Source organism: Triturus cristatus, chromosome 1_2 (assembly GCF_964204655.1).
Source record: "Triturus cristatus chromosome 1_2, aTriCri1.1, whole genome shotgun sequence".
In the NCBI taxonomy this organism is placed as follows: domain Eukaryota; kingdom Metazoa; phylum Chordata; class Amphibia; order Caudata; family Salamandridae; genus Triturus; species Triturus cristatus.
The window spans coordinates 304,653,849-304,672,888 of NC_140580.1; positions in this window are offsets into that span (position 1 = coordinate 304,653,849).

A 19,040-nucleotide genomic window follows, 5' to 3' on the forward strand; every position below is an offset into this window, starting at 1 on the left:
TGTAATATATGTATAGCTAAAAATGTATGGAAGAAGACATGGGCAAATAAGTGTCTAAATACAGTATTAGCATCAGCAGAGGATTGCGGTCGCGTGAGTTATAGTTGCCTGCACTAACTATAACGGGGGAATTTCATTGGTTTTTTATCAGTAAAATTTCCGCTAACTATAACATGTGTGAAACCTATGGTTTTTTCAGTGAATATATATATATATATATATATATATATATATATATATATATATATATATATTCTCCTTTAAACGCCTCTAGCTGTCAGGACGCACTCCCAGCCGATTTCACCATTCGGTTTTTTATTTTCAGCAACCAGCAGCTTCATTCCAGTGTAAATAGTGCCGACGCGTTTCAAGGCATCTCGCCTCTTCTTCTCGGGCAATCTCAGGTGAATTCACAGAAGGCTCTGCATGCCGTTTATAGTTCCGCCCATTGGGCGTTGCTAAGTGCCTTATTAATGTTCAGAGGCATGCTGGGAAGGGTAGTCCATTCCGTTGAGTAATTATTCCCTCAGTGGGTTCTGTGACATCAGTTTGCGACTTTTTAACATCCTATAGTAGGAATCTGGAGTTGGCGCTGGTTTGATTGTGCTAAATCGGCTGCGCTGCATTCACGGCATGGATCAGTTCTCTGCCGCAGCCTCACCAACATTGTGGGATGTTGCTGTCCTGCGCGGAAGAGGCTTCCGCGTGCATGTTCTCCATCAAACGCCTCTAGCTGTCAGGACGCACTCCCAGCCGATTTCACCATTCGGTTTTTTATTTTCAGCAACCAGCAGCTTCATTCCAGTGTAAATAGTGCCGACGCGTTTCAAGGCATCTCGCCTCTTCTTCTCGGGCAATCTCAGGTGAATTCACAGAAGGCTCTGCATGCCGTTTATAGTTCCGCCCATTGGGCATTGCTAAGTGCCTTATTAATGTTCAGAGGCATGCTGGGAAGGGTAGTCCATTCCGTTGAGTAATTATTCCCTCAGTGGGTTCTGTGACATCAGTTTGCGACTTTTTAACATCCTATAGTAGGAATCTGGAGTTGGCGCTGGTTTGATTGTGCTAAATCAGCTGCGCTGCATTCACGGCATGGATCAGTTCTCTGCCGCAGCCTCACCAACATTGTGGGATGTTGCTGTCCTGCGCGGAAGAGGCTTCCGCGTGCATGTTCTCCATCAAACGCCTCTAGCTGTCAGGACGCACTCCCAGCCGATTTCACCATTCGGTTTTTTATTTTCAGCAACCAGCAGCTTCATTCCAGTGTAAATAGTGCCGACGCGTTTCAAGGCATCTCGCCTCTTCTTCTCGGGCAATCTCAGGTGAATTCACAGAAGGCTCTGCATGCCGTTTATAGTTCCGCCCATTGGGCGTTGCTAAGTGCCTTATTAATGTTCAGAGGCATGCTGGGAAGGGTAGTCCATTCCGTTGAGTAATTATTCCCTCAGTGGGTTCTGTGACATCAGTTTGCGACTTTTTAACATCCTATAGTAGGAATCTGGAGTTGGCGCTGGTTTGATTGTGCTAAATCGGCTGCGCTGCATTCACGGCATGGATCAGTTCTCTGCCGCAGCCTCACCAACATTGTGGGATGTTGCTGTCCTGCGCGGAAGAGGCTTCCGCGTGCATGTTCTCCATCAAACGCCTCTAGCTGTCAGGACGCACTCCCAGCCGATTTCACCATTCGGTTTTTTATTTTCAGCAACCAGCAGCTTCATTCCAGTGTAAATAGTGCCGACGCGTTTCAAGGCATCTCGCCTCTTCTTCTCGGGCAATCTCAGGTGAATTCACAGAAGGCTCTGCATGCCGTTTATAGTTCCGCCCATTGGGCGTTGCTAAGTGCCTTATTAATGTTCAGAGGCATGCTGGGAAGGGTAGTCCATTCCGTTGAGTAATTATTCCCTCAGTGGGTTCTGTGACATCAGTTTGCGACTTTTTAACATCCTATAGTAGGAATTTGGAGTTGGCGCTGGTTTGATTGTGCTAAATCGGCTGCGCTGCATTCACGGCATGGATCAGTTCTCTGCCGCAGCCTCACCAACATTGTGGGATGTTGCTGTCCTGCGCGGAAGAGGCTTCTGCGTGCATGTTCTCCATCAAACGCCTCTAGCTGTCAGGACGCACTCCCAGCCGATTTCACCATTCGGTTTTTTATTTTCAGCAACCAGCAGCTTCATTCCAGTGTAAATAGTGCCGACGCGTTTCAAGGCATCTCGCCTCTTCTTCTCGGGCAATCTCAGGTGAATTCACAGAAGGCTCTGCATGCCGTTTATAGTTCCGCCCATTGGGCGTTGCTAAGTGCCTTATTAATGTTCAGAGGCATGCTGGGAAGGGTAGTCCATTCCGTTGAGTAATTATTCCCTCAGTGGGTTCTGTGACATCAGTTTGCGACTTTTTAACATCCTATAGTAGGAATCTGGAGTTGGCGCTGGTTTGATTGTGCTAAATCGGCTGCGCTGCATTCACGGCATGGATCAGTTCTCTGCCGCAGCCTCACCAACATTGTGGGATGTTGCTGTCCTGCGCGGAAGAGGCTTCCGCGTGCATGTTCTCCATCAAACGCCTCTAGCTGTCAGGACGCACTCCCAGCCGATTTCACCATTCGGTTTTTTATTTTCAGCAACCAGCAGCTTCATTCCAGTGTAAATAGTGCCGACGCGTTTCAAGGCATCTCGCCTCTTCTTCTCGGGCAATCTCAGGTGAATTCACAGAAGGCTCTGCATGCCGTTTATAGTTCCGCCCATTGGGCGTTGCTAAGTGCCTTATTAATGTTCAGAGGCATGCTGGGAAGGGTAGTCCATTCCGTTGAGTAATTATTCCCTCAGTGGGTTCTGTGACATCAGTTTGCGACTTTTTAACATCCTATAGTAGGAATCTGGAGTTGGCGCTATTTACACTGGAATGAAGCTGCTGGTTGCTGAAAATAAAAAACCGAATGGTGAAATCGGCTGGGAGTGCGTCCTGACAGCTAGAGGCGTTTGATGGAGAATATATATATATATATATATATATATATATATATATACATTAACTCAGTTCTGCTCCTCCAACAGACGTACTCGGACACATCACGTGTGCCTGTGTAATATTTAATCAGTGATGTCACTGACCATGTCATGAGTGATGTAATATGTGACGTCATCAGCAGTTCATTGCGGGGGTGTGAGTTATAGTTAGCTGAACTAACTATAAAGGGGGAATTTCACTGGTTTTGTAAGAGTGAAATGTTCAACTAACTATAACGCCCCTGAAACCTATGTTTTTTTCAGTGAATTTCAAATGTTTTTTAAAAGCTAATTTCTAACTATAACGTGCCTGAAACCTATGGTTTTTTCAGTGAATTTCAAAGGTTTTTTAAATGCGAATTTCTAACTATGCCTACAGAGGTAGGACATGTGCTGAAAGAGGAAGAAGTTAAAACTACCTCTAATATTTATATTAATATTTATTAAACAATATTATATACTTTTCTGAAAATTGCAATTCTTTTTTTTAAAAATGTCTAAAAGTGTTATAATGTATAATTATATATATATTTAATTTATTTAATTTATTTTAATATAATTATATAATCTCCTTTTTCCCAAATTATATATATTTTTTAAAAAAATTTTTGGGGGGAGTCGCGCACCCAAAGCGCACCTAACAGTGCGGGTGTGCGTATTCTATCCGCCATTTTGGAAAAGTCGTGAAGGATCCGCGTAGGGTCTGCGACGGGTGCGTGGCTTCCAGTTACGTCATATACATATAATATCACGTGATATGTGCGATAGGTATGTGACTGATGCGCGACTCCTTTTCCTGCGTATTCGTGACACATGCGCATTTAGGTACATGACGCTTGCGCAGTGGCGGGCCCCGCGTGACGTCATATACGTGCTGGGGCGCGCTGGGTGCTCGACTCCTGTAAAAGTTTTTTATATTCTAAAATAATATGTATGTGTCTTTAATGTACATATTAGGGCAAAAGGAATGCCAAGGTATTCAGAAAAATAATATATTTGTACCTGTAATAAACTTATATTATTGTTTAATATATTTTTGCGAAGTCGCGTCGGGTACGTTCATCGTGAGCGCAGGGTGCGTGAATACCATGTGACCTAAAAAAAAAGGGATTTGATTGGTTTATAACATTTCCCATTGCAACAGTTGAAGGACCCCACCCATTTTAGTCATTCTGTTTGGAGCAATTGATGAGAGACATCTCTTCTCCATCAATAGCTGGTTTTGCAATTTTTGGGGTATTTTTTCAAATATTCCATTTGAACAATGGCATCTGGTTCAGAACCTCCTCATCATTCTTCAGATGAAGATATCTTGGAAGAAGATCCACCGAAGGAGAGGCCTGAGTCAGTGGTCTGGACATGTTTTACCTTTCCGGCTGAACAAAAAAAGGTAAATGCAACAAAAGTCACATGCTCGCTGTGTGCCAGGGATCTGTCGCGAGGCAGTGAAAAAAAATACTCGTATGGAACTGCGATTATGTACAAGCATTTACATACCATTCACCCCCGGAATATGGCACGAGAAGAGATGAGACGTGCAGCAAAAAATCCACCACCAGGCATTGCTAGCACCTCCGGAGCATCCACATCAACAGCTACGATAGACATTCGTCCAGAACTCGCCTTTCTCCAGCAGCACTGCACTAAGTCAGAGCCATCATCTGCTACGGTGAACAATCAGTAGATGCTGTTTGCGCAGCACAGCGCAACCATAAATGCTATTTTTTTTTTTGAATGATGTTTAATTCCAAAACCTACCTGTTTACTTTGTTCCATTTTTTGTTTACTTTTTAAAAAAACACCAAAAAAACTACAAAATTCTTCAAAAACAACAAAAAAATACAAAACAAAAAAAGAAGAAAAAAAAATGTTCTTGTCAGAACTATCTTATCTGGTTTGAAAAAAGAACTATAATTGCACGGTAATGTCTGAACGTTTGGTTGAATATATGTGAGCATGATTGACTGAAAGAATGCATTAGTAGTGTATGGTGAATTTATAAGGGCAGATCTATGAGGAAGTGCTGCAGCGTGGCACTGCAAGCCCTTTCACTGTACCGTGCTGCCACACTTCAGAAGCACAGGGTTGTGACATATTTACATGAATATGTCGCATCTCTGTGCTTCCCTCTGCAGTGGCGCACAAACTGTAGCCATGCGCTGGCGCAGGCACCCTTGCACTATGGTGCAAGGATGCCTACGTTGTGGTGAGATTGTTTTTGTGCAGGAAGGGACACCTTCCTGTACAAAAACAATCACTAAAGGCATTTTCCTCCTTCAATGCATGCTGTGGAATGCAGCACGCATTGAAAGAGGAAAAAATGAGGAGAAATTAAAACATTTCTCCTCGTTGCGCCTTGCTACGCCACCTCTACGGTGGTGCAGCATTCACACGCATCTCCAGATTTAACATTTCTCGTAAATCTTGAGATGTATCTTGTTCCATGGGTGTTGTTTGGCAACATACTCAGTAACACCCATGGAACGCACCTTCAACACAAAGTGCTATGTGTGAAGAGGCCTTATTTTCAAGGAGAGGAAAAGCCATGCACAGTGGCTTTTCCTATCCTTGTAAATATGGAGGTGCCCCCAGTGCCACCACTACATCACAAAAAGTGATATACTGGTGGCGCAGGGGGCTTGTAAATCTGCCCCATAAGTGCTTAGGTATTGACGGAGTGATACGATAAGAACATAGTGCTGGATGGGTGATTGAGGAAGTGCATGAGACTGACGGAAAGAATTCTAGGCTGTATGAGTACTACTTTAGTATTTACTGGAGTGTACCAATAGTATGTATGTGCTTAGATGTTTCTAGGGATTGTGTACAGAATATTGTAGGTGTAGTTGTGTTAGTGCCTAGGCCATTCCATAAGAACATCACTAGTAATTGTGATTATCACAGTGCTACAAAGCGAGTGCATGGTCAAATTATAAGTGCTTAGGTATTGGCAGAGTGATAGGATAAGTAGATAGTGCTGGATGGGTGGTTGAGGAAGTGCATGGGAGTGACAGGAGGAATCCTACGCTGCATTGGTAGTACCTTAGTATTTAGAAGAGTGTACCAATAGTATGTATCTGGTTAGAGGTCTGCATGCATTGTGCAGAGAATATTGTAAGTGTACCTGTGTTAGTGGCTAGGCCACTCCATAAGTACATGAGTAGTAATTGGAATGATCACAGTGCTGTAAAGAGAGTGCCTGGTCAATTTATAAGTGCTTACCTATTGGTGGATTGATAGGATAAGAAGATAGTGCTGGATGGGTGACTGAGGAAGTGCATGGGAGTAACAGGAGGATTGCTAGGCTGCATGGGTGGTAAGTGGGAATTTGCATGAGTGTATGAATAGTATATACCTGGTTTGAGGTCTGCATGCATACTGTACAGAATATTGGAGGTATACTTGTGTAAGTGGCTAGACTACTCCAAAAGTATATTACTAGTAATTGGAATGATTACAGTGCTGCAAATACAGTACATGGTCAATTTATGAGTGCTTACGTTTTGGCGGAGTGATAGGATAAGAAGATAGTGCTGGTATTCACAAACTACTAGGATAAGTAGATAGTGGTTGATAAGTGGTTGGAGAAGTGCATGGGATAGAGAGGAGGATACCTAGACTGCAGAATTAGAGTGGTGGTAGTTGACAGTAGGGTGCGTTTATAAGTGCTTGTGTTTCAGCACAGAGATTAGATAAGGACATGGTTCTGTCAGGATGACTGCAAAGGTGGCCAGAGAGTGACAGTGTGATTGGGGCACTGCATGAGTACTCCCTAGATTATTACAGGACTGAATCAGTAGTCTACAGGGGGTTAGGGGCCTGTATAGATTGTGCACATTTGACTGTAGCACGGTGTCTCTTCATGCCTGAATCATTCTACAAGTGCATGGACAGTGACTGGGTAGGTAGAGTGCTAGTAGTTGACAGCAGGGTGAGTTTATAAGTGCTTGTGTTTCGGCACAGAGATTAGATAAGGACATGGTTCTGTCACAACGATAGGAGAAGTGGACAGAGAGTGACACTCTGATTGGTGATCTGCAGGACTACTCCCTGGATTTTTGCATGAGTGAATCTAGAGTCTGCAGGGGGTTACGGGCATGCATAGATTGTGCACATTTGATTGTAGCACTGCGTGTGCTAATGCTTGACTCATTGTACAAGTGCATGGACAGTGACTAGGTAGGTAGAGTGCTGGTAGTTGACAGCAGGGTGAGTTTATAAATGCTTGTGTTTCGGCACAGAGATTAGATAAGGACATGGTTCTGTCGGGATAATTGCAAGAGTGGACAGAGAGTTACAGTGTGATTGGGGCACTGCATGAGTACTATGTGGATTATAGCAGGAGTGAATCAGTAGTCTTCAGGGGGTTAGGGACCTGCATAGATTGTGCACATTTGACTGTAGCACGCTGTCTCTTCATGCCTGAGTCATTGTACAAGTGCATAGACAGTGACTGAGTAGGTAGAGTGCTGGTAGTTGACAGCAGGGTGAGTTTATAAGTGCTTGTGGTTCGGCACAGACATTAGATAAGGACAATGGGCCAGATGTAGGTAAATCTGAAGTACCGATTTCTTAATAGCGAGTTTTACCAATTCGCTATTAAGAAATCGGTATTTCCTATTTAGGTAAAGATTCGGTAAAAAACACTGAATCCTTAATATTCCTTATTACTGAATCGGTAATTGAGATTCGGTAATAAGGAATACCTACCCATTCATTTCTATGGGCTTGGAGGTCCATAGGAATGAATGTGAAGACATTCACGATTAGAGATTCGGTATTACTGAATCGCTAATAGCGGTTCACCGTCCCCCTACCGGGAATGAAACCATGCTGTCTAAGGGAAATTAAGGGGGAGATAACCTTGGCTAACCTCATTGCTAGAATTTTCGCATAGATCTTCCCATCACAGTTTGTCAAAGAGATTGGACGGTACGACCCAGGGATATCTGGGGGTTTATCCTTCTTTTTAAAAACAATAATGGTAGCCTCGCTCCATGATTTAGGTGCCATAGCAGTTTGAGCGGCTTGGCATACTGCCAGAAAATAAATTTTAAGGTTATGAAAAAAAGTCCTATATAATTCTGATGGTAGCTTATCTGGCCCTGCTGCTTTGCCTCGAGTCATAGAATTAATAGCTTGCTCTAATTCATCCATTTTAATAGGACTGTCTAACACCCCAGCCTCCTCCTGCCCTAAATGATAATATTGAACATCTAAAGTTCCGAAACCCATCTTGTCAATTTCTCCATCCTGTTCAGTATAAAGTTTTTGATAAAAACTATGAAATATCTCTAGAATTTCGTGAGGGTCGTGTGTTAATCTACCCGACAAATCCTTCATACCTTCTACTCTCTGTGTTGCTTCTTTGGTGTGTAGCCTTTGGGCTAAAAAACGCCCTGTGGCCTCCCCAAATTCATAGCGCTCTTTCTTAAAGAGCTGATATTTTATAGCAATCTCCTTACTCCATGTCATATTAATATTGGCCTTGCATCTGGCCACTTCAATTTGCACCTCAGTAAGAACAATACCAGACTGGATCCCATGTACTAATTTTCCCTCTGCTAGTTTCAATCTGTCATATAATTCCAAAATTCTACGTTTAGCTTGTTTCTGTTTGTTAAGTCCAAAGCTCAACACCTCCCCTCTAAAACAGGCTTTAAAAGTATCCAAAACATTCCCACAGTTTGTGGAATAGCGGTTTACCATAAAGAAGTCTCTAATCCATATATTCATATAGTCAATAAAACCGTTATCCAAGAGGAGAGCTCTGTCAAACGTAAATACCCTTGGTGTCCCTTTACCCCCCAAAACTGGAATATCCAAAACAACTGGAGAATGATCTGAAGTAATTCGGGGAAAAACTTGAATTTGAGCTTTAGTTAATAGTAATGAGGATATGAAAAAATAATCAAGCCGCACTAATTTATCGTGTGGATACGAGTAAAAGGTATAGCCAGGATCATGTATGTTAAGTACACCCCATGTGTCTACTAACCCATGATCCAAGATCAAGTGAAGCAAAGCATTAAACCCCTTAGGCTTCCGACCTTTATACTGTTGAGTACCTGCTAGTAACTCACCGGGCGCTAAATTAATATTGAAGTCCCCACATAGAACAAGGGGAGTGGGCCAAGATGCAAGTTCAACATTTAGGTGTTCAAGAACGAGGGATTCATCCAGATTAGACCCATATATTGTGCAAACCGTAAATTTGACCCCCCGTTACACATTCGACAATTTCCCACCTTCCATAGCTGTCTACCACTACAAGGCCTGAGGCTTGTATGCTGGTTTTAGCCAGAACAGCCACCCCCCGATTCGTAGTTGTCTGTTGTGATGTGGCTAGGAGTGAATACCCAAATCTTATAATACTTTACGATTCCCTCACAGTATATGTGACTCCTGGATACAGATAAGATCTGGTTGTATCACCCTAAGTTCGGCAGCAACTCTTTGCCGTTTATTGAAATTGTTAAGTCCACACACATTAAACGAACAAATTCATATCAAGAGTTATTACTTTGTTGGACATTGCCCAAGTGGAAACCAGGGATGTTGGAATAGTGCTTCTCGACGCCGAGAAGGCATTCAACCGTGTATCTTGGAGCTTTTTGTGGCAAGTGCTATCAGCCATGGGCTTTCCTCAGGGCTATATCCAGGCACTACAGGTTTTATACTACTCCCCAGTTGCTCGGATCTGTTCTATGGGTTTAACATCTAGGACAGTTCAGATCTCGAGAGGTACACGCCAGGGCTGTCCGTGTTCTCCGCTCTTGTTTGCGCTGTATACCAATCCATTTTTAGACATGCTCGAGCGGAGTTCCAGGATTAGACCCTTTATGGTGGGACAGGATAAATATCGCGTCTGTGCCTATGCAGATGACATCGCTATTATTATATCTGATCCAATGATGGCTCTTCCTGAAATTGAGCACCTTGCGCACAAGTTTGGCCGTGTTGCAGGGTATAAGCTTAATTTATCAAAAACCCAGGTTCTCTGTACTAATCAGAATAGTAACAATAATCCAAGAATTCTTAAGGAGGTTACATATCTTGGTATTAAGTTACGGGTTTGTTTAAAAGATCTAGTTGACACCAACTGGGGGATATTAATGGCAAGCATTAAACAAGCTCTTGATAGATGGCAATGCCTCCATCTTTCGCTGGTGGGAAGGGCAAAGGTGCTTAAAATGAATGTTTTGCCGAAAGTGTTATACTTTTTTAGATCAGTTCCCCTGGAGATCTCTCATACACAACTACAACAACTTCAGTCTCTCTGTTCCAGATTTCTCTGGGCTCCAGGGAAACCACGCAGGGCTGCTCGATTTATGACTCTACCCCGTGATAGAGGTGGTTGGTCTGTGCCTGATTTTACTTTATACTATTATGCTTGTATTCTATCTAATATCCGAGTTATGCTAACAGGGGAGGCAGTGGCTAATCCCGGTGAAGCTCCATCAATTTACCAGATGGTTCTTGGATCACAGGTTAAAAACTGCCTTTTTCTCAGGGTAGATGGTAGTTATTACAAAAGAACTCGCTTTAAGATCTTGGGGGCTTTATTCAAAGCTAGGAGGATAGTCTGTAAAAGTTTTCAGATTAACAGACTCTCATTTTATACACCTCTGTCAGCCGTAGGTATCCTTCCAACAATCTTTCAAGATAGTGTGGCTGGGAATTTGAGACTTTTCGGAATCTTTCAACTAGGACATTTTATGGATGCAGAAGGTCACCTCGCTTCCTTTTCTGATTTAGCATGCAAATACGACCTTCCTAAATGTCACTTTTTCAAATATCTTCAGATACATGATTTTTTAAATAAACAGGCTATCAGGCTAAAACCACTGAAGTTAGTTGAAGCTATTCGGATTCAGGGACGTATTGGGGCTCTCTATAATATACTACAATTGGTAAAAACTGATGATCTTGAGAAACATAATCGTAAGAGGGGGACTATTTTGGATTTACAAGATGTGATTTTAGAGGATTCGATTGATTCAGCAGTTAACTTATTTATGGCTTCGAATCTAAGAACACAGCACTACAAAACAATATTTAATCTTTATTTTACCCCCGCAAAGATGAAGAAATGGGGGAGCCAGTATGATGGGAAGTGTTTTCGGTGTGGTTGTGATGATGCGGGCACTTTGCACATTTTTTTTGCTTGTACTAAATTAGCTTTATATATATATCATATTGAGAGGTTTTTATCTCAAGTTACGGGTACGGATATAAATATTTCCGCTTCGACTATGTTTTTAGACACTGGGAAGGATTTGTCTCAAGGCACATCAATGTTTAAATATAGACAACTTATATTTGTTGCTATGGGGGTAGCAAGGCTATGTATAACATCCACATGGCTCCAACCTGAGCCACCCTCTTTTGAAATGTGGCGGGCTAGGCTTTATAATACTTTTAATTTAGAATTTACCTTGTATTCACTTAAAGGACCACGGAAGCGTGCGCAGGGAATGCAAATCTGGGGCCCTATCCATGACCATTTGAATGCTTGATTATGATTTTCCTGATTGATATGTATGGTTCTGAATGAACTTATTTGTATGTAATTAGCACTTGTTCTGTAACTATGATTATGTGCATAATTTTTTTTTTTGATGCTGTGGATCTTAAAATAAAAAAAATAAATAAAAAGAATCGCTAATAGCGGGAGCACTTTCAAGGGTGCCAGGGTGTCAAAAGGACACCCTGTTGCACCCCTGAAATGTGCAAGTGTGCACATGTGGCGCACATACATGCCCTAAGGGCATGAATGTGTGCCACATGGCACTTAACAAAAAACAGAAAAGTGATTTTTAAAGGAAATCGATAATTACCACCGTCTTGAAGTTGGTGGTAATTACCGATTTCTTAAGGCTCAAAAGCACTCTTTAATGTGCTTCCTACATTGCATTTAAGGAATCGGTATTAGCGATTCCTTAAATGCAAAAGCAATAAGGAATTGGTATTTACCGATTCCTTATTTACCGATTCCTTACCTACATTAAGAATGGCTAAATACCAGTCGGTAACGCTGAAATTTACAAAATTTTGGCGTTACCGACTGGTATTTATCCAGCTACATCTGGCCCCATAGTTCTGTGAGAATGATTGCAAGAGTGGACAGAGAGTGACAGTGTGATTGGATCACTGCATGAGTACTATCAGGATTATAGCAGGACTGAATCAGTAGTCTACAGGGGGTTAGAGGCCTGCATACATAGTGCACATTTAACTGTAGCACAGTGTCTCTTCATGCCTGAATCATTATACAAGTGCATACACAGTGACTGAGTAGATAGAGTGCTGGTAGTTCACAGCAAGGTGAGTTTATAAGTGCTTGTGTTTTGGCACAGAGATTAGATAAGGGCATGCTTCTGTCAGGAGGATTGCAAGAGTGGAGAGAGAGTGACAGAGTGATTGGGGCACTGCATGAGTACTACTTAGATTATTACAGGAGTGAATCAGTAGTCTACATGGGGTTACAGGCCTGCATACATTGTGCACATTTAACTATAGCACAGTGTCTGTTCAGGCCCGAATCACTGTACAAGTGCATACACAGTGACTGAGTAGATAGAGTGCTGGTGGTTGACAGCAGGGTGAGTTTATAAGGGCTTGTGATTTGGCACAGAGATTACATAAGGGCATGGTTCTGTGAGGATGATTGCAAGAGTGAAGAGAGAGTGACAGTGTGATTGGAGCACTGCATAGGTACTACTTAGATTATTACAGGAGTGAATCAGTAGTCTACATGGGGTTAGAAGCCTACATACATTGTTGACATTTGACAGTAGCACGGTGTCTCTTCATGCCTGAGTCATTGTACAAGTGCATGCACAGTGACTGAGTAGATAGAGTGCTGGTAGTTCACAGCAAGGTGAGTTTATAAGTGCTTGTGTTTTGGCACAGAGATTAGATAAGGGCATGGTTCTGTGAGGTCTGTGAGTATGATTGCAAGAGTGGAGAGAGAATGACTGAGTGATTGGGGCACGCATGAGTACTACTTAGATTATTACAGGAGTGAATCAGTAGTCTACAGGGGGTTAGGGGCCTGCATAGATTGCACACATTTAACTGTAGCACAGTGTCTCTTCATGCCTGAATCATTGTATAAGTGCACAGATAGTGACTGAGTAGGTAGAGTGCTGGTAGTTCACAGAAGGGTGAGTTTATAAGTGCTTGTGTTTTGGTACAGTAATTAGATAAGGACATAGTTCTCCTGAATGATTAGAGTATGGAAAGGAGATCATCTGAGGAAATGCATTACTACTTGGGTACTGACAGAGGTATTGAATTAGTACATGGTAGTAGTAAAATATGTAAAAACTGCATTACCAGAAACATAGTGATTGGTGGACTGAATGGTTAGTACCTGATGTATTTTAGAGATTAATAAGCAATGAGTAGGTGTTTAAAGGTGTGTATGAATAGTGCCTGGATGAATGTAGTAGAGGATGGATAGTGATTGGAATATGTAACCTTACCTTTACAGTAGTAGATATCAAAATATTGTTTTTGCAGTTGTTTGTTATATTTTAAAGTTTAAAAACGTTTTAACTTTAGAATTAGGATCTGTAAAAGAGAAGAAAAAATACAGTTATAATATATAATATTATCATTTTATAAATACAACATAATTTAAGCATAATATAAATTATTTTGTTTGCCTTTTTTGCTGTTCTCAGAAGATATTGAATTTCACTATAAATAGTGATTTCAATGTTACTCATCACATAACAGCGGGCAAAAAAAACAAAAAATCTGTGTTAATAATATTTTCAACATAGTAAACTATCTCTGCACATTGTATAAAAATAACATCCTCAATAACATAGCATATAATACAAATCACACATATCTAAAATGCTTCTTTGTAAGAGAATTTTGTTACTACAAGATAAAAGAAGCAAAACAATAATTCAATCAATAATTCTTCATAATTTACATATACTCTAAATGATGTTCTTTAAAATATATGCTGTCAGAATATCCCAGAAAAAGTGCTTAATTCACATTAATATCTTTCCTCGAGGCCAAATGATATTCCTGAAATCCTTTATATTGAAATTGTCCAAAGTAATCGTATTAATACAGTTTAACATATACCCAATAGGCTGAATTATGTTCTTAGAACTTTGGCTTTAAGAATATTAGGTATGAATTTGGTAATTCGTTTGGCAAACGATATCTTAAAACTAAATGAGCATCATTACTATATGTCCATCCTTTATTGCATTTTAAATAGACAGTGTAATGTCCAGATGTTTTAGAAGGTCCCTCGTGAGAAATAATTGCTACTGCTACAAAAGTTCTTCCTGATATTGATAGTTGAATTGCTACAAAATTTTTAATTAAAGTTTTCAATTTTCTTCCATCAGCTGTACAACGTTGTATCATTAAAAGTATATATTGTCCAAATCTTTGTATAAGTAATGTTGATAACATTTCTGATTTGCATTGGCTACAGTCCATGTTTTGATTTGCTGATTTAACTAATTTGTTGAAAGATACTGTTTTACAGTCTGTTATTGTTAAATATATGAATCTTTCATTGTCTATGTTAGTGGTAGAAGTAAAACTACAATTTTCACATTCATGTTCCCATTTATAACGAAATCCAAATAGATTTTCAATTTCTATTCCTTCATCTTCCAATACTGCAAGCATATACATTCGAAATTCCTGAGCATCTTGTTGCACATTCTGTGTAAATTGCGTAGAACCAGAACATATATCCAGAAGATTCAGAATATCAGAAACACTTTGGATTTTACTTTTATCACGTCTCAATTTTTCAAAAATAGAATACAACAAGGAACAAAACCTTTTTTCTCGATTCTCCATAATTTGCTGTAGCAGATTTTCTAGAAAAAATACAACATTTACCACTACATTAGCATAGCAGTGGATACCTGAAATATTTTCTAACTGACATCCGACAATCTCTTCAATAGTGTCCTTTTTCCTTTTGCTTGGATTTTCAACATTATCCTGAATTTTTTTCTTCTCTTTAACTTCACTAGAGATATTCTCATACCTTCTTTTTCTACCTACTACACGCCTTTCATATACAGGATATTCACTTAATTGGGAGCATACAGTCTCCTTAACCGATTATACTCTCTTACACAATTTACATCTGCACTAATCTTTCTATCATCAAAATCAATCAAATACAATCCACATAAAGTTCTGACTTGGGACAAAGCAACATTCCATACCCTCTTTAAATACGGTACTTCCAATATTTACCAAAGCACTGTCTACACTTAAACCTTGAGATTTATGAATAGTCACCGCATATGCCAAAGAAAGAGGAAACTATTTTCTACGAACATACATGTCTTCAACAAGCAAAAAATGAGCAGAAAAACGAGAAATTTGTTTCACTTCTTCAATCTGATCAAATTTGATTTTCAAATATTCAATTCCATCTTTTTTTTGCTAATTAACATAATCAACAACTTTTCACATTGCTCCATTTACTAAACCTTTTTCCACATCCAAATTATGCCGTAAGATAACCCGACAGTTGACACATACATTTAAATTCTTTTCTAAACCAGCGTTTTAGATATAGATTTTTCTAAAGAATCCAATTTTGTTTTCAGTTTTTCTGTCAAAATATTAGTAATTCCTTCATGCTCTATTTTATCAATGGCTTCCATTTTTATTATTTGTTCATTTTCCAGCTTTAAAAGTTCTTCATTGAATGTACAACACTTTCGCAGTGTTGGCATGAGGCAGATTATAGATTTATTTTCTGAAATTGTTTTGTATATTTTTGCAGGATCTATATTTTCATTTGGAAACAAGTTGGCAAGTAACCGACTTTGCAAAGCTTGTTTGCCATGTTCTGTCAATACTCCAATTCTTATATCTTGAAGAATGGTTCCATAAACTTCATCATTTGCTTGTCGCTTATTTTTAATGAGTTCTTTGTATTCAAAATATGACCAAATGTCAACATTTCCAAAACTTCCCAAAGACTTTCTGGTGTCTTCGTGCACAAGCATTTTAAATACTGGTTGCCCTTTTACAGGAGTAAGTTGCAGTAGATCACCAAAAACTATCACAGGTTTTCCTCTAAATAATACATCGTATTCTGTTTTTAAAATTTGTTGCATTCTTAAATGCACAAAGGCAAGCATTAAGTTTGAGACCATGCTCACCTCATCAATATGTAAACACAAAAAATAAACCTTGAGGATTTATTCTGCTTTTGCTAATTATTTGAACAGTCACCGTAGTGAACTCAATTTATCATAATACTCAGACATAGACAATACAATTGCTCGGACTTGATTTGGCGAGTACAACCGGAGAAGTTATCCAGGTGCCTAATGAAAATACAGAAGCACAGATGCAAATAGTTGCTTTTGAATACATGGGGCAACTTCTGTCCTGATGATGGTCTCGTGGATTAATATTTCGGATAAGGAGACCGAAACATCGACGCTTGTGACACTGTTTTGATGCAATGAAATGCCATTTGATGTTCATATATGTTACAACTATCTGAACCAGTGGTTTGTGTCGTATGACCAATTAATAGTGGTACATATCCATACAAAAAGTGTCAATAACTACTGTCAAGGTTCCACATTGTTACAGTAGTCTCGAGTTGCCAATGTTCAAATCGCCTTTGGAAACTAACGAAATATTTCAAAATATAATTTCTCATAAAAATTTTACAAAAGAATGAATTATGTCTTCTGTATATTGTATTGTCTATGTCTGAGTATTATGATAAATTGAGTTCACTACGGTGACTGTTCAAATAATTAGCAAAAGCAGAATAAATCCTCAAGGTTTATTTTTTGTGTTTACATATTACACACAATACCTTGGGGTTGAGTGGGTTGCCCTATTGTTGGATCACCTCATCAATAATCAGAAGTTTCATTTTCTTTAGCACTCTTGAAACTTCATAACAAGCTTCTCCAGATAGCTTGTGATATTCCAATTTATTTTCATGTTCCACAGGTAGCATTAGTAAACGACGTAATGTAATTCCTTTAATGTTGTGTGCTGCCAATCCAGTTGGAGTAGTTACAACACAAGACAAATGTGAGTCAGCTATTTTCCGTAGATAAGTGGTCAAAACTTTAATCAATAAACTTTTTCCTGTACCAGCTTGACCACTGATATACATTTGTATAGGTTGAAATGATGTGCATGTGCATTCTTTCTTTTCATGAAGAAAACCATGGTCGATCTGCTGTCTAACTTGCTGCTATATTTCTTTCTGTTCAATATTTAGTTGTTCTTCCAAGTTTTCTAAGTCCATAATATCTTCTTGAGCTTGATGCATTGCTGTTTTTCACTTCATTCATGGCGATTGCAGCCTCATTTTCAAGAATTGTTTGTCCTAGTGGATCTTGACTCAGAGGTCCAGAACTTTGACTGTCTTGAGAACTGTCTCTAGCTATCTCAGCTGCAATAGTAGCTTCTTGATCAATTTCTTCATTCAACATTTTCAGATAATTTGCAAAAACTGGGCATTCAATGCTATCTTTACATGCATTGAAAGAATCTTCACAGCCCTGAAAATCTCCAAGTAATTCCAATTCCGTACGCCAAGGCTTGAACAGTTGTAAAAGTGCTAAATAGTAAAATTCTCTTTTATCAGTAGTATCACAACTCAGTTTCCTCTGATTAATCAGATTTCCTTTACTATGTTTCACCAAACATCCTGCTGAACCAATCACTGCATATTTTCCTTCATTTATGTTTTCTGTAGTATTTTTCTTAAAACTGTAAAATTGCAGCACTTCATAGAGACATATGTTCTCAAGATGACGACTTCTATTTGGATAGTATGTATTCAACATGTTTGTTTTGACAATATCTGTACTTCCCGGTTCATTTACTGCTAAATATTCGATTTCTTGTATAGGTTTAAGTACTCGATTTCGCGTTGCAGCAAGAACCTAGACTCACCCAAATAATCCCTCTTGATTTTGAATATAAACTTGCAGACGACAACCGATCCGAGCATTCGTACGCTCCAATCCCTCGATGGGATAACATCTTCAAACTAAAACTGTACAATTTCTTACTAAGACTCTTCTCGTGGCAAATGTCTTCCCACATTTCTTTCAACTCCGTCTTTTCTGATTTTGTAATGTATGATGTTACATACCGAGCAATAGCAATGGAATTATCCGCAACATACTGGATATCCATATTAGCATTACACATTGAGAGAATAACTGGATTATAATCATTGATATACTTTGATTCTTCACTTCTTCTCAAATTGTACGTATTTTTTGGAGATTTTCTAGTGATGGTATGTCTCACTGCTGACATGAAACTGTTTACTCTTCCTTTGGATATTACTGGACGTGGAAATCCAAAACGACATTTGGTATCAAACTTTTCCTTCGACTTGTAATTCCGTCGACAGTATTTGCCACATCGATGACTTTGGAATCGTAACACTTGTTGCCTTAAGGTGTTTTCTTCTGTTCTTTTTGGAATACTGTTAATCACATATGTAGCATTTGCACTTTACACATTGTCTACTATGAGGGATTATGCCACTCTATGTATATAGCGTTTTAGGTCTAAGTCTTTTACGAAATTGGTTTTATGTCCTTTTTAATCTCATATGCTGTTTTTCACTTTACAACAAGTTTTTTTGCATCCATCTGTACTGTATTGTAGATTTTATCAAATACTGTTTTATCGTAAATTTGTTACTCGAAGCATTTATGATACATGCTGTTGAATAAAGCTATTTGAATTGAATTGAATTGAATTGTATAGCACATGAGACATAATCTTCAATAAAAGATAAAACAGTGTCATCCGAATCAGTTCCAAATTTGGGTGCATTCTTGATCCATAAAAGCATATGTATATGAGGAGCACCTCTAGCGTGATACTCCTTTCTCCAAAAGCAATCATTAACTTCTCCAAGAGGAGGATTCTTTTTATTGAAGATAAAAAACATCATAGCTTCAAACCTATGGTTGAAATATCTGCATACATTTACAGGATCCAAAGAGCACAATTCTCCAG